Source organism: Diceros bicornis, chromosome 13 (genome assembly GCF_020826845.1).
Source record: "Diceros bicornis minor isolate mBicDic1 chromosome 13, mDicBic1.mat.cur, whole genome shotgun sequence".
Taxonomy (NCBI): Eukaryota; Metazoa; Chordata; class Mammalia; order Perissodactyla; family Rhinocerotidae; genus Diceros; species Diceros bicornis.
The window spans coordinates 22861009-22885808 of record NC_080752.1 but is presented as its reverse complement, the minus strand read 5'-3'; the positions used below and the strand labels follow the sequence as shown (position 1 = coordinate 22885808).

Below are 24800 nucleotides of genomic sequence, written 5' to 3'. Positions count from 1 at the left end.
GACGAGGGTCACAGCCTCCGGGCTCCCAGGAAGCACAGGCCGTCCAGGGCTCCTCAGAGCCGTCCTTTCGTCACCAAACACCGTCAGTAAACATTAGGAAAACCAATCCTAAGAGGTGTTTTGAGAGGGAGGGGTCATAACAGTTCAACTTTCTAATAATTTTTATCGCAAAGATACTAATTTATCATGATACGAATTATTTTAGTGAAATGGCTGACCAATATTATCCCAAAGATTCTATGGAAAAAGGAATAACATATTACAAGTAACACATTACAAGTAAATTCACACACGACACAGCTCATCTCTACGTAGAGATTCTCCTGTATGGAGGCATCTGAGCTGCTCGGTCCCAGCTGTGCTGTCACAGGACCAGGCTCCCGTCCCAGGCAGGCCTGGGGCCCAGGCGGAGTCCACGGGTCCACATCCAGCACAGAGGGAGGCTGGCTCCTGCAGCACAAGGACAAAGCCACACCAATGAGTGCCCTGGAAAGTGCTACCGAAGGAAGGAACAACTCAGACCTGGAAAACATGAGCCACAAACGTGAACCGGCTCCGGGAACCGACGGCGAGGATCGAGGATGTGGCCAGCCTCAGTCTAACCTGCTTCCAAGAACCATCAACGAATGCTGCAAAACAGCAACAACAGCAGCATCGGGGCTCAGAGACCAGAGGAGAGGGTCAGAATAAGAGGTGAGGCCGGAGAGGAGGGACATGTCACCAAGGCCACCTCGTGTCCTCCGGCGTTTGCTGATTCCTCGGAGGCCAAACGGAAAGCAAGGCCCAGAGCTCGTGAGTATCCAACTGGAGACAGAAACTGGGGTTCAGGACGACCAAGGCAATGCAGACCTAAGGAGCTGTCTCAGCCAGCTCGGGCTGCCGTACTGAACACCACAGACTGTGGGCGGGAACAACAAAGTTATTTCCCAGTCTGGAGGCTGGTGGTCCGGGATCAGGGTGCCAGCAGGCCAGGTTCTGGTGAGGGTCTCTTCCTGGCTCACAGACGGCCGCCTTCTCACTGCGTCCTCATATGGGAGAGAGAGAGTTTTCTGGTGTCTCTTCTTATAAGGCACAAATCCCACTATGAGGGCTCATGACTTCATCGATTACATCTCAAAGGTCCCATCTCCAAATACCGTCACTTTGGGGGTTAGGGCTTCAACATAGGAATTGGGGGGCACACGTTCAGTCCATAACACTCTGTCCAAATTCATGTCCTTCTCGCATGCAAAGCACATTCATTCCATTCCGTCAGCCCCCAAGCCTTAACTCTTGCCAGCATCAGCTCTAAAGTTTCATCTCAACATCATCTAAACCAGAGAGGGGTGAGACTCGTGCTGCAATTCATCCTGAGCCAAAATCCCCTTCAGCCTGAACCTGTGAAGCCAGACAAGGTACATGTTTCCAAAACACAATGTTGTGCCAGGCACGGGAAGGCCATTTCCAATCCGAAAAGGAGAAACAGGGAGGAAGGAAAAGTGACAGTTCCCAAGCAAGTCTCGAACGCAGCACAGCAAATTCGTTAGACCTTAAAGCTCGAGGATGATCCCCTCTGCTTCGATGCCCTGTCCTCCAGGCCCACTGGAGGGGCAGTGTCACCCCCGCCCACGAGGCTCTCAAGATCCCAGAGAAAAGGGAACTGTGGAGAAACGAATCTAAAATCAGTGTGTGATCTCCCCTTGAGGCATCTGCTGAGTCCTGAGCCGCACAAGTTTGGGGCAACGGGCCAACACACCAAGCAGAAAGCAGCTGCCAAAAGCGAAAAAAAAGAAAAAGCTAGATAGAGATTGTGGCTGACTCATGGTGCTGGGGAGACAAAAGCCAGAGACTGGGGTCCTGGTAACCCCCAGACTCTCTCTGCTGAGTTTATTGAAAGAGATGAAAGAAAACTGAGAAACAGACCAGCCTTAACTGAATCAAGGTGATGTGTCCACACTCCATCTGCCAGAATAAAATTAAATCCTTTCATGAGGAAAATAACATCACTCAGAGCTCTTACAGTTTCTCAAACATAGTATCTGATATTCAATCAGAAATTACTAGGGAGGCCAAGAAATAGAGGCATGTGACTGAATGGTCAATAGAAATAGACTCACAGGTGATTCAGATTCCAAATATATTTAAGAAGATAGATGAAATGAGAGAATTTCGCCCGTGAACTAGATCTAAGAAAAAAAATCAAATTCTAAAAATCCTAGGATTTCAGAAATCCTAAAAGTGAAAACTATAGTAATTGAAATTAATAATTCAGAGATAGAATTAAGAACAGATTAGAAAAAACAAGAGATTTCTGTAGAAAAGATCCAGACTGATGCACAGAGGGGAAAGAAAACTAGGATGGAAAAAATACAGAAAAGAGCAAAAGGACAAATGGGGTGTGGTTAAGATGTGGACGTGGGGTCCTGGGGGAAGAAGAGAGTGAAGGGGGCAATATTTGAAAAAGACACCTGCTGATATTTTCCAAAAGAGGCAAAAGACATTACGCCTCGGATGGAAAAAGCTCTGCAAACCTCACTCAGGATAAATTCAATATTCCCCTCTTTAGCAAAGCTGATGCAGTGGAACGCCAAGAGCCATCTTTAAAGCAGCCAGAGAAAAGGAGCAGCGTTTCCTTCAAGGGGACAATGGCAAGACTGACAGATGACTGTCCAACAGGAATGAGAAAGAACCGAAGACAATGTACTAAAAGGGCTGCAAGAACTTGACAGCCTACCTAGACTTCTATCCCCAGTGGAAAACATCCCTCAAAACGAAGGTAAAAGCAACACATTTTCACACAAACAAAAACCAATTAGTTGTCAGCAAATCTGTGCTAAAAGAAATACTAAAGGGAGTACTTCAGGCAGAAGGAAAATAGTCTCAGACGTAAGAATATCAAAAGGGTAAATAAGGGGATGAATCTGAATGAATACTATCTAAAACAATATTAATAATGGCTATTGTATGGTTTAAAATATATGTAGAATTTACACACGTGATAGCAATAGCATAAAAACTGACAGGGGATAAATAGAATTGACATGTTGTAAGGTTCTTGCCTTATCCGGGAAATAGTAAAAGTATTAACTTAAGGTGCACTCCAAAAATGTGTCTTATAATTTCTAAGGCAGCCAGAATATATATTTTTTAATATTTAAAAAAAGGTATTACTTTAAAAAGCTAATTTAAAAAAGGGGGAAACGTAACAATAATGCTTGATTAAACCAGAAGAAGGCAAGAAAGGATGGGGACTGAAAGAAAGAAAAGATGGGCCAACTACAGAACAAACAGTAAGACAGCAGATTTAAACTGTAACATATCAGCATGATACTAAATGTAAATGGACTAAATGCTTCAATGAAAGACATGGTTTGTCAATGCAATTCCCAATCAGAATCCCAATGACATTCTTCACAGAAATAGAACAAAGAATCCTAAAATTCATATGTGGCAACAAAAGACCCCAAATAGCTCAAGCAATCCTGAGAAAAAAGAACAAAGCTGGAGGTATCACAATCTCTGACTTCAAAATATGCTACAAAGCTATAGTAATCAAAACAGCATGGTACTGGTACAAAAACAGACACACAGATCAATGGAATAGAACTGAAAGCCCAGAAATAAAACCACACATCTATGGACAGCTAATCTTCGACAAAGGAACCAAGAACATACAAAGGAGAAAGGAAAGTCTCTTCAATAAATGGTGTTGGGAAAACTGGACAGCCACATGCAAAAGTAAGTAGACCATCATTTTATGCCACACACAAAAATGAACTGAAAATGGATTAAAGTCTTGAAGGTAAGACGTGAAACCATAAAACTTCTAGAAGAAAATATAGGCAGTACACTCTTTGACATCAGTCTTAGAAGCATCTTTTCGAATACCATGTCTACTCAGGCAAGGGAAACAAAAGAAAAATATAAACAAATGGGACTACATCAGACTAAAGAGCTTCTGCAAGGCAAAGGAAACCAGGAACAAAATAAAAAGACAACCCACCAACTGGGAGAACATATTTGCAAATCACATATCCGACAAGGGGTCGATCTCTAAAATATATGAAGAACTCACACAACTCAACAACAAAAAGACAAACAACCCAATCAAAAAATGGGCAGCGGATACGAACAGACATTTTTCCAAAGATATACAGATGGCCAACAGGCATATGAAAAGATGTCCAACAACACTAATCATTAGGGAAATGCAAATCAAAACTACAATGAGCTATCACCTTACACCTGTTAGAATGGCTACAACTACCAAGACAAAAAATAGCAAATGTTGGAGAAGATGTGGAGAAAAGGGAACCCTCATACACTGCTGGTGGGAATGCAAACTGGTGCAGCCTCTACGGAAAACAGTATGGAGATTTCTCAAAAAATTAAAAATAGAAATACCTTATGATCCAGCTATCCCACTACTGAGTATTTATCCAAAGGACTTGAAATCAACAATTCAGACTTATGCACCCCTATGTTCACTGCAGCATTATTCACAATAGCCGAGACATGGAAGCAACCCAAGTGCCCATCAACTGATGAATGGATAAAGAAGATGTGGTATATATATACAATGGAATACTACTCAGCCACAAAGAAAGGACAAAATCGTCCCATTTGCAACAACATGGATGGACCTGGAGGGTATGATGTTAAACAAAATAAGCCAGACACAGAAAGACAAACACTGCATGATTTCACTCATATGTGGAAGATAAACACATGGATAAAGAGAAAAGATTAGTGGTTACCAGAGGCAAAGGGGGTTAGGGGGTGGGCATAAGGGGTAAAGGGGCACATATGTATGGTGACTGACAAATAATAATGTACAATTGAAATTTTACAATGTCATAAACTATTATGACCACAATAAAAAAAAAAAAGACATGGATTGTCAGACTAGATCAAAAACAACAACTAACTTCTGCTTATAAGAACCATTTCCAAAATAAGATACAGTAAAGTTGAAAGTAAAAGGATGGAAAAAATATACCACATAAACACTAAGTTCCCCCACCACCACCACGCTGTTATAGTTATACTAATATCAGACAAAGGAGACTTAAATGCTAATACTATTTTGCATCGTAAAGAGCAACAGTTCATGATAATAAAAGTGTCGATTCAAAAGGAAGATATAATAATCCTAAATTTGTATGCACCTACTATAGCACAAAATACATGAAGAAAAACAAAATTAAAAGGAGAAAGACAAATCCCCAATAATTTAATATGTATAGATATTAAAGATAATTAAAAAGATAACAAAGATATGAACTATCTCAATAAATATAATTTAGACTTTAAAATATCCTTAAAAACACAACTTACTAAAGGTGACAAAAGACAAAACACAAAATCTGAATAGTTGATTTGTATTTTAAAAATTAAACTTAGTATTTAAAATATTCCCACGAAGAAAACTCCAGGCTCATAGGGCTTTACTGGTGAATTCTTCCAAATAATTAAGTTAGAAATAATATCAATCTTATGTAAATCTTCCCAAGAACTGAAAAAAAGCTCAATTAATTTTATAAGGCCAACATATCTCCATGTTAAACTCTGACAAGAACATTACAAAAAAGGAAAATTATAGGTCAATCTCTTTCATAAACATAGTTGCAAAAATACCAAACAAAATATTAGCAAATTGAATCTAGCAAAATACAAAAGGATAATGCATCACAACCAAAAGGTGTGTAGTAAGGGAATGCAGGGTTGGCTTAACCCTCAAAGTTGATCAGTATGATTCACCTTATTAATAGAATAAAAGAGAAAAGTTCCAGCACGTCAACAGATGAAGAAAAAAAAAGCATTTGACAAAATTCTATACCATTCAAGATAAAAATCCAAAATTCCTCAACTAGGAATAAAATAGAACCTCTTTAATTTAATGGTGGGGATTTACAAAAGAAAGGTCATTCTGCAAACATCATCATCCTTAATGATGAAATTTTTTTTCCCCTGAAATCAGGAACGAGTGGATGCCGGTTATCACCACTTCTGTTCCACACTGTTTTCGAAAGATAAACAGCGTCAGTGCTACAAGGCAACAGACGAGGGGTTGGAGAGTTAGAAATGAAAACCATTCACTGGTGAAATGGCGGTTTGTACAGGAAATCCACAGGAACCTACAGACAAAGTGCCAGGACTAACGTGAACTTAATAAGGTCACTGGACAAGAGGTAAATATAAAACAATTAGGTGCATTTCTCTACACAGTTCTATAAACAAACAAATAGAAAAGAAAATTATAAAAGTAACACCATTTAAAGTAGCATAAAAAATTAAATACCAGTGATGCACTCTAACAAAAAACCTGCTACACAGATACACAGAAGACCACAAAATGTTACTGAAAAAGTTTAAAAAAGATTTAAATGTATGTTCACAGATCGGAGACTCAATATTACATAAAGATATAAATTCTCCCATGTTGATCTATAAATTCAAATGCAATCCAAATAAAAAGTCTCATTGGGTTTTGGAAATTTATAAGCCAATTGTAAGATTTGCACAGAAATGGAAAAGGCAAAGAACGACCGAGACCACCTTGAAGAGAAACAGACTTGGAGGACTTACAACGTAAGATGCAGCAGTTGTTAGGAATCTGAGTAAACAGTGTGACATTGATGCAAAAGACCCATGGGACACAAGAGTTCCAGAAACAGGCCCCACACACGGCCACCTAGTCTATGACAAAGATGCCACTCAAAGGTGCCTTGGGAAAACGAGGAGCTTTTCAATAAATGGTCCTGGATCAACTGGCTATCACCATGGGGGCAAATGACCTTGACCCCTACCTCGTACCATACACAGAGCCTACGCCCAGGTGTTGTAGGGCTAATGAAAGCTTGCAATTCTGGCATGAGAGAATATGTTCAGGACCTTGAGTTAAGAGGAAATTTCTTAAACAAGATACGAAAAGCACTAATTGTGAAATAAGATTTCATGTTCTGTTCATCAAAAGACACCAGCACAAGAGTGAAAAGGCAAGCCGTGGAGTGAGGGAAGATATTTGTAACACGTAATCAAAGAACTCATATCCAAGTACATAAAGACTTCTTCCAAACCAGTAAAAAAGATGAACAGCCCAATTACATTGTTTTCAATAACCTGACTTCGAAACTGGGCAAAAGACTTGGACAGGCACCTCACAAAAGGGGGTCCTAAACAGCCTGTAAGTGAGAAGATGTTCAACCTCAAAGGTATGCAAATTAAGGCCACGATTTGACACCATTTTATATCTGCTCTGTTGGCACAAATGAAGAGCTTCTGATGACCCTGTGTGCCGGGAGTGATGTACGAGAGGAACTCCCCACAACCCGGAGGAAGAGTGTGATGAATTCACATGTGGTTCCTGGCACACAGCTCCTAAAACCCTAGCAATCTCCAGAGTGTCCTTGGGATGCTAATGAGATGACTGGTGTCTGGGCACCCCTGGATAGCCTCAGGATGGGGCTGGTCGCCAGAAGGACCAACACATGATTAGGGGATGAAACTTTCAGCCCCAGGCCCAACCTACAGAGACGAGAGAGAGACTGGAGGTTGAGTTAATCACCAATGGCTAATGATTTCATCAGTCACGCCTTTGTATGAAAACCCCTAAATGATGGGGTTCAGAGAGCCTCCGGGTTGGTGAAACATGGAGATGCTGGGAGGGCGGCATGCCCGGAGACGGAATGGAAGCTCCGCACCCCAATCCATACCTTGCTCCGTGTATCTTTCCATCCAGCTGTTCCTGAACCATGAACTTTACCATAAGCCGGTAAACGCAAGTTAAGTGTTTCCCCAAGTTCTGTGAGCTGTTCTAGAAAATAATCAAACCCGAGGAGGGAGTCTTGGGAACCTCCAATTTAGAGCTGGTTGGTCAGAAGTACAGGTGGCAACCTGGGCCCTGCCATTGGTGTCTGACGTGGGGGCGGTCGTGTGGGACTGAGCCCTTAACCTGTGGGGTCTGCACTAAGCCCAGGCAGACAGCATCAGAATTGAGGTAAACTGCAGGACCCCCCCTTGGGGGATGGAAAAAACCCCACAGGATCAGCATCAGAAAACAGCACAGAGTGTAAACTGGTACAACCACTTCAGAAAAACGTTTGGCAGAATCAAACAAAGCTGAACAGGCACATGGCCTACAACCGAGGTGCCGATCCAAATGAGGCGCGCACCATGTGTGCGTGTACCAAAAGGCATGTACGATGCGGATGTTCGCAGCAGCACTACCCGAAGTTGCCAAAAACCGGAATGTTCAAGAGGAGAGCAGATGATGTCTCGGGGAATTCACACAGTGGAACACCACACAGCAAAGAGGACAGAGAAACCAGAACTGCACCCCACACTGCGGGACAGTCTCACGGACGGGACGCTGACCGAGGTCCTGTAGGATTCCACGAGAAAAAGTTCAAAAACAAGCAAAACTGTCTGTGGTGCAGAGGCCAGAAGAGTGGTTTCCTCGGAGGCCAGGGAAGGGCAGGTGAAGCCTGGGGAGCGGAGGCGATTCTGGGTACCGTGAGACCGTCTGCCTAGACCGGCTGGAAGGCGGTGCGGAGCGCATCCTCTGGAAAACCCCATAGAGCTGGACACTCTAGTTTACATGTTATGGGATGCGCTATTTCCACACAAAAAAATTAAGAAAGAAAAGGGACCAGAGAATGGAGGCAGCCAGGTAGCAACATGACCTCCACAAAGAAAGCTGAAATCCCCACCAACAGGGCGAGCCTGAGAGGTGTCTGCATACTGTACTCTTACGTTCTTCTTTGGCTTATTTTCTTTATTTCCTCCATAAGATTAACTTTTGGGGCCCACACTCAAAAGTTAACCTGCTATTTGATGATCCTTGTAAATTATTTTAATAAAACCACATCTAAACGGAATTAATGTCCACCATATTCTTTTTTTGTCCAAAGAAGCAAGGCAGTTCTTCTGTTCCAAATGCTTCCTCGCTCACAGACACTGTAGTCTTGTCACTTCTATTAACACAGATGCCCAGGAAGCACACACACGAAACACAGTCGTAATAAATCGAGGCCCTCTCGTCTTGGAGGCGTCCCGTGTCAGGAAGTCTGGGGCGGCCCAGACTGTATCCCCCTGCATCCTCCCACACACCTCCAGGAGGAACGTCCTCATCGCAAAAGGTTGCGGAGGAGAGTTCTCTGCCGTTTCTGTCTACCTCCTGACGTCTCAAACTCGAACTCTCCAACAAACACGACCGCACCCTGCAACACCCTTGCTCACATGCCTCACTGCACACCACCCACAAGCCACTTAGGCAACATGGCAGCCGTGCCTCTTCTTTCAAAGCCAGCCCTGTGGGGCCCGTCACTGGTGGTATCCAACTCCCAGGGCCACGGATGGTCAGTGGGCCTCCCCTCAGCCACCTCCCTCCAGCCACACCACCTCCCTCTCTCCACACTTCAACCCCATTATCTCTGCCGCCCTCAGAGATTTGGGCACTGGGTCCCCTTCTCTCTCCATCTCAACACCAGTGAACTAGACCTTCCTCCTCAGCCATAGCACAGACCTACCACCCCTCGGAATCACCCCACCTCCAATGACTGGACCACAACTACCTCCCTGTCCACACCCAATCCTTCCCTCTGCCCCTGATGCCAGCCCACCTCCTCAACATTCTTCATCGAATCTAAAAGGCCATCAACTGTTAGAAACACCATTATTTTAAGCACCACCAAGAAAGAAAAAAAAATGTTGCCAACTAAACTGGGATGCACAGACCTGCAAGATGCACCCCGATTTCAGAGATGGCAGGAAGTGAGAGGTTCATCCTAGAACTGATGGAACACAGGGTGGGGGCGGGGGGTGCTACTCCCTGGCTCTTCTGAAAGGAAACGGTTCTGCCCTTCGCCCTACACTGGTCTTTTCCACCTGGATGGAAATTTGGGAACCTCCATATGGCCAGATGGTTGCACAGGAGGCTGGACACGCACATGTGCCAAATTTTTGTAAATCCTGAGATTGAGGGTCAAATCATAAGAAACAAGGTTTGGGGAAAAGATATGGGCCCCGCTGGATCAGGAGCTCGAAGAAGGTCTGGCAGGGGTGAGGTCCAAATGGTGAGTCAAGAGGGGGCCAGGGCTGAAGGCCGAGTGTCCCCACAATTCAGGCTATTGGCAGCCTGGAGTCACAGTAGCAGGGAGTGTGGAGGGCAGTTCTCTGGGATAAGCCATCTCTTGTGAGCAGATCTGAAACCGGATAATGGAGGCGGTTGGGCGGGGGGAGCTCCTGATGCACGTGGACCTGTCCCGCCTCTTCCTGCCTCCCTCTACATGTCCTTCCAGCTCTGGACTCAGTGCTGGTCACGCCCCATCTTCCCTAAATCCCAGCCCCTCCTCATCACCTCCCCTGCCCCCAGAACCCAGATTCTCCACAGACCCCGAGAGGCACCTGGGACCTCTACGGCCCACCTCTCAGTCTGCAACCACCCACCTTCCCTGTCACTTCCCCCAGATGCCCACATCGCCACCCTGCCTCACCTGTCCTCGCTCCCTGGCCTCATCCCCACCCCTGGCTTCTTGGCTGATGTGTGGTCCTCTCCTGGTCCCTCCAGGTGTCCCCAGAATACCTTCTGGAGCCTTCTTGAATGACTTGTCCATGCTAACACACTGGTTCCCACACTCACGCACTCAATGCATATGTACTGATACCCGGGCACTGGGATTAAAACAGTCTGTGCCTCATAACCGGGGTGCTATGAGAACAGGCCGGGCCTGCCCTCAGGGGAGTCCAGGGGTAGGCAGAAGCATGTCATCTCACAAACTGTGCCAGCATGACAGGTGTGGGACCCCAAGGGGAGGCCCAGGTGGCCATGTCTGAGCTTCTGAGCCACCAGCACCCCTGCCAGGTGCTTCAAGGCCTTCTCCTTACACCCCCCTGCCCTGCAGGGCTCCGCTCCCCACCAGCCCAGCCCAGCCCCGGTCTCCTGACAGCTGCCCCCCAGTGCCCATCAGGCCCGGCCCACCCCACCTCCATGCAGGGGTTTCTGCCAGTGACAGCCTGCAGGTGGGCGAGTGACCATGGGCATCGAGGGGCTGGTGGGACCTTGGGGCCAGGCCAGAGGCTCCATTTGCTCCCCACAGGTGTGACCCAGCAGTTGCAGGACTCCAAGGAGACACGTGACCGAGGTGGAGCCCTTCCAAGAAGCCAGTAGTACAGAGAGAAGCAGGTCCTCCTGGCCGGAGGATGAGGCAGGGTCAGTGCTGGCCCTTCGCCTTTCTGCCTCAGTAGATCTCTGTGCTTGGGCCCACCTGTTTTCGGTTCTTGGTCCTCACTGGAATCCTGATGAAATGCCCCGTCCCACCTGGCTCCTCCACGTCCCCCCCCCCCCCCCCCCCCCCGGCCACTCTGGCAGAAACCCACACTCTCTCAATGCCCCAGCCAGTGACCAAGACCACCAATTCTGCCTCTGGACGTTTCGGGACTCACTCCACATCCCTGGGGTGCCTGTGCCTGGTCACCTGCCCCTCCACCTCCCCACCAGCCCAGGCCCCGGGCTGATCATCATCTTCCCCTGTGTGGCTCCCGGCACCGACACCATCAAATCCCACCAATGTCTCCGCGGGTGGGTCTGTACAACGGGGACGACAGAGCAGGAGTTGTGAACAGGGTGTTGGGAGGGCAGGCCCAGCACCTGCTCCCCGACGCCGCAGGGACCCCGAGCCGATATCAACCATCACAGTCACTGCTGTCACTAGCACCGTCTTCCTGTCCCACAACTCACACTCCAGGGCTTCAGCTCCACGTGAGTTCTGTTGCTTGGCCCTAGCCAATCGGCTGTCCGATGGAGCTCAGTCCAGGGGCTGTAATGGGCACGTTTTAACATCGGTTACTGCATTTGATCACCAGAACAATTCAGAGGAGGAAGGGGCAGGTATCATGGACTCCACTTTACAGATGAGCATACTGAGGCCACTCAAGGCCCAGGGTCCCCCAGGGAGAGCTGGAGGTGGCTCCCAGGACCCCCCACCCACCCTAGCACTCCCACCAGCACCCTTCAGCTGGGTCTTGCTCTCACTCCAGGAATCCCACCAGAGGGGGCCAGAAGCTTCCAACACCAGTGCCTGAGGTCGGCTGAATATCAGCCTCCAGAGACTGTCCTCAGTCCTAATCCCAGGAGCCTGTGAATGTGTTATCTTACAAGGCAAAAGGAGCTTTGCTAGTGTGATTAAATTAAGGACTGGAGATGGGGGAATTCTCTGGGTGGCCCAAAGTCTTCACTTATAAGAGGGAGGCAGGAGGGTCAGAGTCAGAGGAGCAGACGTGAGGGTGGAAGCACATGGGTTGTGCCCCTCACTCACCCTGGCCCTCCACGTCTCGTATGCACCAACCACGGAGGCTCCAGAGAGCCCGGCACAGGGTCACGTCCAGGGGTCCTCGAATCTGTGGAGCCCCCCTTCTTGCCACGGTCATGAAAGCCCCCACCACCTCCCTCACCTCCTCCTGCCTCCTCTCAGAAGAGTGTCAGCTCATCCGTTCAAACTGTTACGAAGGCCAGTGGCACTGCCAGGCACTCTGCCAGGACCAGGGACCCAGAGGTGACAAAAACGTGGCCCCAGGACAGGGATCCAGAGGTGACAAGAGCACAGGGGGCTCCTGTGGCTCCATGCAGCCACAGGAAGGAGTGAGGTGCTCGTCTGTGGAGGGTCCACAGGACACATTACAGGGTGGAGAGAAGGGCGTCTGCTGCGAAGCTTGAATCCAAGAAGGGGAGGGAGGGATGCACCTGCCACTCGCTACCTGATGGAGCTCCACCAGCCAGCGGTAGAACCCCCTGTGCTGTGGCCACCCTACGGAGTGCTACGCAGTGAGAAAAAGGAACCATCACGGATACACGCATGGCTCCTTGATGAATCTCCAGGGCGCTATGCTGAGTGCAAGAAGCTGACCCCAAAAGACCACACACTGTATAACGCCACTTTATGACACTCTCAAAATGCCAAAATTAAGGAGGTGGAGAACAGGTCAGCGGTTGGCAGGGGTTAGGGATGGTGGGGGCGGGGGGTGGGGCAGGGGGACCAGAATGGCAGCACAAGGGAGACGCTTGTATGGATGGAATATTCTGCATCTTGATGTTCCAAATGTGATAAAATGACAGAACCACACACACACAATGGCAACCTGCTGGTTTTGATACTGTTCTACAGCCACACAGACATAACCCCTGGGGGAGCTGAGGAAGGGTACATGAGACTCTGTACAATTCTTGCACCTTCTGATTGCAAGGTACGTGTCTTATTTTAATAGATTCAAAAGCAAACCTTTTTTTTTTTTTGTGAGGAAGATCAGCCCTGAGCTAACATCCATGCTAATCCTCCTCTTTTTTTTGCTGAGGAAGACGGGCTCTGAGCAAACATCTATTGCCAATCCCCCTCCTTTTTTCCCCCAAAGCCCCAGTAGACAGTTGTACATCATAGTTGCACATCCTTCTAGTTGCTGTATGTGGGATGTGGCCTCAGCATGGCCGGAGAAGCAGTGCGTCAGTGCACGTCCAGGATCCGAACCCGGGCCGCCAGTAGCGGAGCACGTGCACTTAACCACTAAGCCACAGGGCTGGCCCAAAAGCAAGCCTTAGTTGGGGAAATTGAAATATTCACTAGCTATTTGGTGATATTAAAAAATGACAATAAATGTTTTCTTTTCTTTTTTGGTGAGATAGCACTATTATGGGATACTTATCTTTTAGAGATCTTTGCTGAAATATTTATGGATTATACGATGTCTGGGATTTGGGGTGGGGGAAGGGGGGTTTGGGCTGGCCAGAAGTTAGTGATGGAGCTGGGTGAGGGGAGCAAGAGACTGCATTACACAGTTCTCTCTACTTCTGTGGATGTTCAGAATTTTTCATAATAAAAAATTTCTTAAAAAGAACAAGAAGCTCATTTCTACCTTTTGACTTTCACGCCCACCCCGAGCTGGAGCCCTGATCTCTCTTGCCAGCTCTCGGAGGAGTGGGCTCTGCCTTCATGAGCCGTGTGGTCAGTCAGATGACTTGGTCAGCTGGGGGTGGGGGGACCCGCACGCCTCTCTAGCCTCAGGAACGAGCCCAATGCAAATGAGACCAACGAGGAACAGGAGGAACAAGATGGATGCCTCCCAGGAGACAACCGACACACACACGCGGCTGGCTTTCTTTATCCTGCTGGGACTATGTTGGTGACCACAGAGGGCCCTCCCCCTCAGGACTCATCCCAGTCCTCATGGACAGCCCTGTCCACCCTGGAGAAAAGATTCTCTTTCCACAGCTACTAAATATCTCAAAGAAGCCTGCCCAACATCACCTGATTGTCGCCCCCGAGCAGCACCCAGACCACGGCTGGCCAGCCCTGCTCCTCGCAGCTCTCAGGCACGTGACTACCTCACGCCATGTCCATTTTTCTTGGATATTTACTTAAAAAGACAGACCTCATGTGACAGCAGAACAGTTGACCCCTGCACATACCACACTCCCAGATGGGTCCGAGGGAAAAGCCCCCGCACGCTCACGAGTTCCCACACCCTCAGCTCCGTTCGGGGCTCGTGTCTGCAAATACCCTGCAGGCCCCTTGTCCCCGGCCATCCGCTGGCCTGAAGTGCTGGCACAGGACAAGAGCACTGTCCCCTCTCGGGTGCAGACTTAGTGCCAGCCAGTGAGCGGGGGTGGCGCGGCCTCGACGCACGACCGCAGGCGCCTTTAGGGCTGTTTGACAGGAAACTGCCTCATCGCACAACAGACTGGCATCATGACGAGAGGCCACCTCTCCCACGGACGCTGTGTATTCAAGCCTCCTCGCCAAAACAGTGCCATGAAGTATGACACACACCGAGGCTGCTGCGGACGAATACGAGGAAGCCAGAGGCCAACTGAGTGGCTGCCAGGGGTGTGGCTGGCCGTTCCGGGCTGAATAAAATCACTGGATGCTGTCTGGCCATAAACAGGGACTGTATGAAGGGTAAACACTTCTATCCTGAGGGCTGCTCCCCTCCCTCAGAAGACTGCCCCATTCACCTGTCCACGCTCACCTGTCCACATCCACCTACCCATGCTCACCTGCCCAGATTCACCTGGGGGAGCCATCCTCCAGCCCTCCCTTTCCTTGCCCTCCTAGGTCCTGCCAATCTTCTCCCTGACCTTCTGCCGCCACCATCTTTGGCCTAGTGGGCAGCAGTGGGCCCCAGCCCGCCCCGTTCAGCACCGAGTGGCCTCCTGTACCACGTCCAGTCACGTGGCTCCCACGTCACAGGCTCCAGGACAGGCCTGGCTTCCCTCTCCTCCCCCACCTCCAGGTCCCTCAGCGTATGAGCTCCTTCCACGCCAGGACCCCAGGCATATCCTGTCCCCTCCCCAGCTGGGACAGTCCTCTCTCTCCCCCTCCCACTGGGCAGAGCCGGCTTCCTTTCCTCCTCGGGTGCAGAGGGCACCTCCCCGTGGAGGGAGCAGCCCTCCCACGGCCCTTCCAGCCATTTACATGGCTTGAGGCGTCCACAGGCTCCCCTGTCTCTTCCTCCTCTCCCATCTAGAATACCACGTGGAAAGGTGGCACCTTCCTGGTCCCTGAACCAGAGATGGCCACTGGGCAGCCTGCACACAGGAGGCCCTCAGGTGCAGACAATTTCTAATCAATGAAGTCCACTGTCTTCCCCCACTGCTCTGGGGTAAGTGCCCAGCGCCCACCGGGCCGCTGTCCCCAGCCTGCAGCTCAACAGGGCTGCGAGTCTAGGTTTTAGCCAAAGAGAATGCAACAGTGTCTGGCCCCGTTCTTGATGTTCAGCTGCCGCAGCCTTTAAGCCCCACCTCCCTACCTTTCCCCTCTCCCCACATTTGGGTGAGCTGAGGAGAAAGCCCAGATGCCACCTCCTTTGTTGCCAGGGGAAGGTCAAACCCCACAAACCCCAACCCGGCTCACTGGCCTCACCCCCTGACCACCACTGAGACCCTGCACTAGTCTCTCTCCCCGCTCTCTCAAGCCATTTTTGGACCAGCTCGGGGCCCACCCTGCCCTCCCCAGAGCCCCATGTGAACAAGAAACCTACTGCTGGCACACACTCTAGGTTAAAGGGGGTTTGCCTTTCTCCCCCTGCCTCCCGCTGCCGCCTGGAATGCAGACTCCGGGAGACACAGGTGCACACACGGCAGGAGGAGCAGCTGACACTCGCCCCCGGGCACACGTCCCGAGCGCGGCTGTCGTTCCAGGCTTCCCTTCTGGACTGTGAGTTTCTTGAGGGCAGGAATTGTATTTACATCTCTGTTTTCACAGTGGGTCTCAATAAACGTGTGTTAAATGGACAAACAGCAGCTGACTTTCAAGTATTTACACTTTGCCTTGCTCTAAAAGGGACTGGAGAAAGCAAATTGCAGCTCTGTCCACTGGGAAAGGCTCCCGAGAGAAAACAGCTTAGACAACTGCCACAATATTAAAGATCTATTTATCACGTTGATGTGATTCATTCCAGAGATGGTTAGACAGAGCACTGGGGGCGACGGGCCTGCTGCTAGGGAGGCAGCCGTGTGCACAAGCAGCCCTTGCACACGCGGGAGGGGGGCCTCAGAAAAGCGATGCTGGGAGGGAGGGCTGCTCCCATCAGCTCTGAGGAGCGTCTCCAAGTTCCCACAGGCACATGTGCTTCTCCTTCACATCTTCTCATCAGCACATGCCACCCTTCCTTGAAGACAAGTGCTGCCTCTCCCCTAGAGGGAGAGGCCCCATTATGAGAAGAAAAAAGCAAAAGAAAAAGTGGGGGAGTGTCCCATGGCCCCGGGGCGGGGCCGTTTCCGGGCCATTCACCCCCACCGTTGGCTGTGCATGTTTGCTTCTGGACCCCTTAGCGAGGCAGGGAGGGGAGCTGCATTTTTAGACTTCTTTTCTGCAAAGTCAAAACAAAGAATAGAAAAAGATATGTGAAGTTTCTAGGAACATATGATTGCCCCAAACAAACAAAAACAGAACAAAAAGCTTGTAGCAGGCCTCAAAAAACTGACACCAGACCCTGAGGAAAAGACATAAATTCAAAAACATCCTGGGGCCAAGCAAAGGGATGGGTCCAGGGGAAGGAGTCGGGGCCACCCCCCACTCTGGCCTGTCACCCCCTGACATTAGGGACCAACACAGAAGTGATGCTCCTGCACCCACCAGACAGGAAAGTAGCTCTTCTGTGGTAAAAAGGAAAAGGGGGAGAGAGGAAAAGGAAATTGGACTGTTTGTCCAAACCCCCTCCACAGTCCTCCCTCAGGCAAGGACCCACAGAGAGCGATGCGGTCCCCGCACAGGACGCCCATGGTCCCTCATGAGCATGTGTGGATCCTGATACATATCAGCTACGTATCTGTTATGTATCTATTATATATGCATCTTTGCTATGTATCTGTGATATATCTACTATATATCTACTATGGATCTGTTATCTATCTCCTATGGATCTCTGCTATGTATTTATTATATAACTACTATGTATCTATTACATACCTATTATAGGTGCATCTCTGTTGTGTATCTATTATCTATCTACTATGGATCTCTGCTGTGCATCCATTATATATCTGGTATGTATCTATTATGTGTCTACCATGTGTCTACTACGTATCTGCTATGTATCTGGTGCTGTTCAGACCGCCTATACATGGAACCATTTCATCCTCAGAAGCCCCCTAGGAGGTAGGCACTGCCATCTCCATTTTACAGGCAGGGCTGCAGGGCTGGCAACAGCAGCAGTGTCTGGCCTCCACATCAGTTCTGTATTTCCAAAGCCTGTTGATCCTTAACCTCCAAGTAACAGAGCCACAGACAAGAGGGTAACACGGTGGATAGGAACACACCCCCCCCAACAGCAGATCCTGTGGGTCTGGCTGAGGCTCAGGCTGGTGTCCCTGCAGTTTTCCCTTCCTCGGGCCCTGTTCTAGTGGGGTGAGGGATGAACAATAGGGCAGTTGTGACCACTGCTGGGGACAGAGAAGAACTGAGCAGGGAAAGGGACTTGCGGGTGCAGGTGCTGGACCCTCACACCAGCCCTACAAAGAGGTACTCCTACCACCTCGTTTTATAAGAAGGGAAACTGAGGCACGGGGAATCTGAAGCCCTTTGCCCAGGGTCCCGCAGCTCAGGTGAAGCTGCCTGACTCCTGGTCTCATCAGCTGAGCTAGAATGAATGAATGAAAGAATGAATGAAACATAAACTAAAGAGAGAACTAGTAAATTAGCCTCAGAGGGCTCCCAGCGGAGGTGTTCCCTCGGGGTTCACGACAAAGTCAGAGGAGAGAAAGGGGGAGGGGGCGTCAGCAAGCACACAGGGTGCAGGGTCCACATGGAAGACAGAGGAGCAAGGATGCCCACCCGCCTCCCCCTACTTAGACGACTCGGCCAGCGCCTTCTTTTAGATTTCTTAAATCGTGGTTGAGATTCAAAACAGCTTTAGTCCTTCAGCACACAAAAGGGGCCTGGTTCTCCTTCAAATTAACCCTCTTGAAAGGTTTTAAGAATTTACTGGGGGGAAAGCCCCGAGCTGTCACACCTAAATTCAGACTCGGGGATTTCCATGTCTAGAGGGACTCCTAAGGTGGGGGAAGAGGGTGCCCCACTAGGCGGTGAGTGGGGGGCAGGCCCAGGCCCAGAGGAGCCCCCTCAGGGTCCCTCTACAAAGAACAGTTTTAAGGCCTTTTTACAAAATAAAGTAAGTATGTCCTCACGTCCTGCTCATTTTAGAGAGTCAGACATAAGGAAGAAAGGCGAACTTGCCGGAGCCCCTGGCCTCCAGGAGGTGGGGCGCACTACGTGGGGACAGCCTTTCACATTGCCCCAGGAAAGCGTGCAGCAAAGATTACATATCAATATTCATAAAATTAAAATGTGACCTTTTATTTAATGGAACATCTGGTAAGACCAAAACCTCTCTCCAAATAAGTCTTCCCACCCTGGAGGCCTCTACAGGCCCCACCTCCGCAGGGCTGGGCCAGCCTCGGTGGTCCTGAGAGCCACCGTCCAGCTGCTGTGTATGGGGCAGTCCTGGGCAGCACGGGTGACGCAGAATGCAGGACGGAGACAGCTCTGCAGCGTGTCCGTGCGTCAGCTTGTCCAGACTGATGAAGTTCCGGCCCCTGTGCAGGCCACACCACAGAGAGGGAAACCGAGGCGCAGAAAGGCCACCTAACGCCCACCGGTCAGTGAGAGATGGAGGAGGTTCCCCAAGGAATGCTGTCAACTGCCCACCCCGCCCGCCAGGCCAAGCTGTACGACCCCAGGCAAGGCCCCACCTAGGACTCTCCTTATCTGGAAGGAGCTTGCTAAGAGCACCTGCCTCGAGGGTGCAGCCCCAGTTTCCATTTAGGCGACTGAAGGCGGTGGTGGAGGGATGCGGGCCCGAGAGGAAGTCACCTGCAGCGCACCCTGGACACTCGAGCTGGTCAGCCGGTCCATGGGTCAGAGGAAAGGGAGGTGCCGAGGGCAGAACACCTGGCGTGCCCATCCCTCCTCCCTCCCGACCCCCTTCCCTCTGAGGCTCCACTAGTCACCCCGAGTGGCCCTCCGGCTCCTGAGCTGGGAGAAGGCCTGTCCACACGTGTCCTCCAGTGACGGCCTCGCTCTCTGCTTACCTCTCCTGGACGGAGCCCGACCTGCAAACTGCCTGTGAGCTCCCCTGTGCCCAATATCCTCATCACGGGAGCTGACCCGTGAGAGCCAGCGTCTGGACAAGGCTGTCCACGGAGAGGACAGGACGTGGCATTCAGATCCATGGGCAGAGCGTGTGGGAGTGAAGGGTCAGCCTGGGGTCCAGGGTGTAAAGGTATAATTATTGTTAGGGAGACACCAAGATACTGAATATTTGGCAGGGATCGGAGGCGCTCTGAGAAGACGAGAAATAACTCACGGTTTTAGTAAGCTGGCTCAAAGCTCAGTGTTCACGTCACACCCAGTGGACGCAGCTCGTTGCTACCAGGGTGCGGAATCCTGAGTTTTCTCTTTTCCCAAAAAAAGGCATCTTTATCTCCCTTTCATTATTTTGAAAATGTGTTTCAAGATTTTTCTGCTTCTTTCAAGTAATCTGATTTGGCTACACATGGATAAGTGATGTTCAACTTAATTGGAACAGGAAATGGGGTCATACCCAGGTTTCAGTTTCAGTGAATGAACACTTGCCTTAAAACCTCACAAAATGCACAAGTAACGGACGACCAGAGACTCACGTGCCCCCCTCGTGCCCCACCCTCGCCTCCAGTGGGGTTCTCCCCATTCCTCTAACAGGCTCCCGACCCCGACCCCAGGACCTTGGCACGTGCTGCGCCCCACACCTGAAGAACTCCGCAGCTTGCTCCTTCCACAGCCAGGTTGTCATGTCCTCTGAACTTCACCTCCCGGGTCAGGCCACCTCAGGCCTTCTTGAGCCCGTGGTACCAGCCACACCCCTCCCCACCCAGTGTTTCTGTCTTGGCTCTGCCGTGGTGGCCACTGACATTAATTACAACTAGGAACTTTAAAGCGTCTGTCTGTTTCTCACGTCTGCTCATCAGTAAGGGGAGATTAGGAGCGTATCCTCTAGGTTGCCGTTCTCCTAGCACCTACCCGGCCCTGGCATCCAGGGGCCACTGTTAACATACATGGAATGAACAAACGAACTCATGAATAAATGAATGACAGGGCTCCAGGAAGGAAAACTGCTCAGAATGCCATACCGAGGATAATCTTAGAAAGAGAAATAACAGCCCCTTTGCCAGCTACCTCACACTACAATTTCACATTGATTTCCTAATTTACTATCCCAGCAACTCAGGAGGGGGTGCCACTGCCCATTCTGTGACGGGGGACGAGGAAGCTTCCGGGTCGCACAGAGCTGTGTGGCTCCAGGAGCAGACTTCTCCAGCAGAACCCCAAATCACGACACAGATAAAGGCGGTGTGTTATTAGGTTCAAAGCAGCAAAGCCTTATTATTTGCTCAGAGAGCATGGCGCTGTGTGAATAGAGATCTCTTGGAGGCCGTTGGGTGGCTACGGTTCTCCGTCACCAGCATTGGTCGTTCTGCTTTTGCCTGGCTGGTGCGGAGTTGAAAAACTCGATTCAGCAGTCAACTGACCAGAGGCTTCAAGGGCAGGAGTGTGGGGTTGGTTTTGAAGTGGAATCATTGACCACCCCTCGGCCACAGCCCACTCCGTCCTCTCAGAAAGGCCCAGACCTGCATGGCTTCAGTCCTGACCGCTGCCTCCAGGAGCGGCCGCCTGCCCCTCAGGGCCTGACCCAGCTTGAAGCCACTCTGCCCTCTCACCAGGGACCTCCGCTCCTGGGGGCAGAGAGGGGAACCTGCCACATCTCCTACATCCTCCACTGGCCCAGTTTGTTTCAGGATTCTCCGAAGTCCCTGAGAGAGGCTAGGGAACCCTCGGTCACAGCAGAACGTAAGACAACCCAGCCTTTACTACTGGGTGGCCATCTGCCCAGCACACAGTTGACACACGGGCTGTCGGTGAGCTCCCACCATCCTGAGAAGCAGAAATCTCAGCCTGTCCCTGAATGAATGGGAGCCGGGGCCAAGGAGCAAGTACTTTCCCTAAGACCACCAGCTCCCGGTGGGGGGCAGCCTGTGCCAGCTGGCTCTGTCCCCTCCCCACAATGTCCACCTAACAACACCCTCCCCCCAGCAGCAACAGCACCGGGGGGGCCTGGGGTGGGTCTGAGTCCAGCCCAGAGCCAGGGGCACCACATCCCATCCACACAAATGGTCAGGGTGGACCCAGGACCCAGGACCCAGGAGCAGGAACAGGAGTGAGAGCCGAGCTCCAGCCCTCCGTCAAAGTGGAGGAAGAGAAACCGCTCTCTCCCCTGCACGGAGCAGGAATGGAGGACGGCAGGAAGGCAGCCCCCAGCGCCCAGGGCAGCCCCTCCCTTGTGTGTTGGGAACGTTCTCCCGGTAGGTCCGCAGCATCCTGACTAACCGCCCTGCTGCTCACTGGCCGGGCCCTAAAGCCACCCCTTCCCGCCCATGCTGGCGACACGCAGTCACTGCCCCCACAGGCGCCCCATCTGTTAGTCAGGGTGCCGCTGGGTGATGCTGAAGGACGTGCCGCGTGACAAGCACTGTCAGGACCTAGCTCTGCGGTGATAATTTACACAAACCAGCTCTGCACGCATATTAGCTAACCAAACTTTCTGACTGTTCTTTTCCCCTAAACACTGCAAAATGCAACACAAGTGTGAGTAACGGCTTCCAGTGTCTAAGGCTCCCTGTGTTGCCAGGGCACAAGCCTGTCTGTGCGAGCACAGAAAGTGTGAGTGTGTGTGTGTGTCGTGACACTCAGGCTGAGGATTCAGCAGAGACTGAGGTCACAGTGGACCCCTTAGCCCCTGGGTCTCTGCTAGAGGAAGAGCCAGGAGTCGACTAAGTTCATGAGTCCAGCAAGCAAACCTGACCCTCCATGCAGGAGATGCTCAGATCCACGTTCACTGACTCACGACTTGTAGCCCAGGACCATTTCTAATTCTTGTAGTAACCATCACGGGGGCAGGGCACCAGAGCCGCCGTGCGCTTCCTCCAGGAGAATTCTCACCACCCTTTCAGAAGTGTGTCAACGACATTAACACATACTGGCCACCACTCCCAAGCGCCTACTGAAGACAAGCTCGGCACTGAGTATGCTTACATATCACTGCACAAATCCTCACGAAACCCACGTCATTAAGTTCTGTGTCCACATCTGCCATCTGAGGAAACTGAGGCCCAGAGAAGAGAGGAGACTCGCCCAAGGTCACAGAGTGGGACGTGGTGGTCTGTCAGACGCCGATACCTGTGCTCTGAGCCCCCTGGTGGTCAGGTCTCCGGGTGGTAGCTGCTCTGGATGCCAAATCCAGCCTGTCGCTGCCCTGACCCTCAGTGACCTCAGACCTCGGCGTGAGTCCCTCAGCCCACACCTGCCTGCCAGGATCAGAGGGACGAAGGCTGGTGGCTCAGGAGGGAGACAGGGAGCAGCTCCCTCACAAGCACGACCAAAAACCCACAGGGCGGGAGACAGAGGCAAGACCCGTGTCTGCCGCTCAGTCCACCTCAGGGCCGGCTGGGGTCCTCCATCTGCTTGGCCACTGCATGCCTCCCCAGGAGGAAGGGCCTTGGCAGCCAGATGGCCCAGAAGACTGAGCTTGCTCCTGCGGAAGCCCCCAGCCCGGTCCCCCTGGCCCCACATGTCTGTTCACTCAGCAGGATGAGGGCTTGGCCTGGTCTGGACCCCGGGGCCCATGCTGACCAGGTAATGTTCACTGTGTGGGCCCAGGGAGGAGGGTCAAGTGGGCACCACGTAACACGTGAGCCTGGACTGACAGCAAGGGAGGGCACGGGGGGCGGCCACGGCCTGGGAGAGACGGCACACCATCTCCTCTTCCTCTTAGTCTTTCCTGAACAACTTGAACACACAGTCATTTCTAGGAGGAGCATGTTGTTTCTTGTACCTCCTCAAGTGGGTCTCACTTCCCGAGGCCCACGATGGGCATCAAATACTCGACACTGGGCACCACCTCCTGCACCAACATGCAGCTTCCACGAGCAGCATGTCCTCCCTCAAAGGGTGGCCTGCCACCATAGCCACCAAACCATGGAAGGGCCAGCCACCCCCAGCGAGCTCACGGGTCGCACACAAGGGCTCCTGCCAGGAGGGCAGGCACCACTTACAGAAGGAGGCCAACAGGACAGCTCAAGGCTGAGATGTTCCAAACTCAGAGCCGGACCCTCGCAGAAACCAAAAAGGATCTGGAAAGCAAACTGTGGAGTGCCCTCAACCCATGACGTGACATGCTGTGTGAAGCAAGAATACAGGGCACACGGGTGCACCCGGGTGATGGTGTAGCCGGGGGTCAGGCCGTGGTGACCTGAGACCCAGTAGTGATGTGGCTCGGACCCTGGGTGACCGACAAACCCAGCAGCCAAAGGCCATGGGGTCTCGGAGATGGCAAGGAAGAGTCCCCGCCCACAGGCTCCTGGGTCAGCAGGAGAGGTGCTGAAGGCTGGGGCTGATGACCTCTGTCCACATCACTGCTCCGTGGGGACACAGGGAGATGCCCTAACAGGTGGGGAGCATGAGGGAATAGAGGGCGGCGTTTTCCCTAGGCAGGAGAGTAAAAGAGATCAAAACTGAGCTTTAATAAAAGTGACTGCAGGGGCCGGCCCCGTGGCGTAGCGGTTAAGTGCGTGCGCTCCGCTGCTGGTAGCCCGGGTTTGGATCCCAGGTGCGCACCGACGCACCGCTTGTCAGGCCATGCTGTGGCGGCGTCCCATATAAAATGCAGGAAGATGGGCACGGATGTTAGCCCAGGGCCAGTCTTCCTCAGCAAAAAAGGGGAGGATTGGCAACAGATGTTAGTTCAGGGCTAATCTTCCTCAAAAGAAAAAAAACAATGACTACAGAGTAAGAAGTGAATTCAAGGCTGAGAACAGCCAAGACAGGAGACAGGGCCACGGGATGGCAAAGGAGGCCACGGCAGAAGCCTCAGAAAAGACGACACCCCACGATTCTCCTCACAGTGACAGATACGTCCAACCTCGTGTGCCAGCACTTGTACGGTGTGTCAGTGCACACCTTCACATGGGGGAACGAGGCAATGTGGGGAAGCCACAGGCCCCAGGCCACGTGGCTCAGACTGGAACCAGGTCCCTTCCAGCTCTCTCCAGGGATGGGGTTCAGGGGTGGGGCTGCTCCTGGGGGTGGGGGCAGGTGATGGCGAAGGAGAGCTCCAAGAGCATGCGTCGGGGTTAGAAAGTTCCGGAGGACGAGCAGGTTCCCATGAGAGGTAGCTGGTAGCTGCACGGGACGTGACAAACTGAGACGGTCACTCAAGGGGGCGGGGGACAAAAGGGCGTC

At 51.2% G+C, this 24800-nt stretch overlaps 1 protein-coding gene across 3 annotated transcripts in view; it reads right to left on the bottom strand.

The window, feature by feature from the left end:
• The window catches only part of PRKCZ (protein kinase C zeta), a 117852-nt gene that overhangs the window by 48573 nt on the left and 44479 nt on the right, over positions 1–24800 (bottom strand). The gene's annotated exons all lie outside the window — the stretch shown is intronic.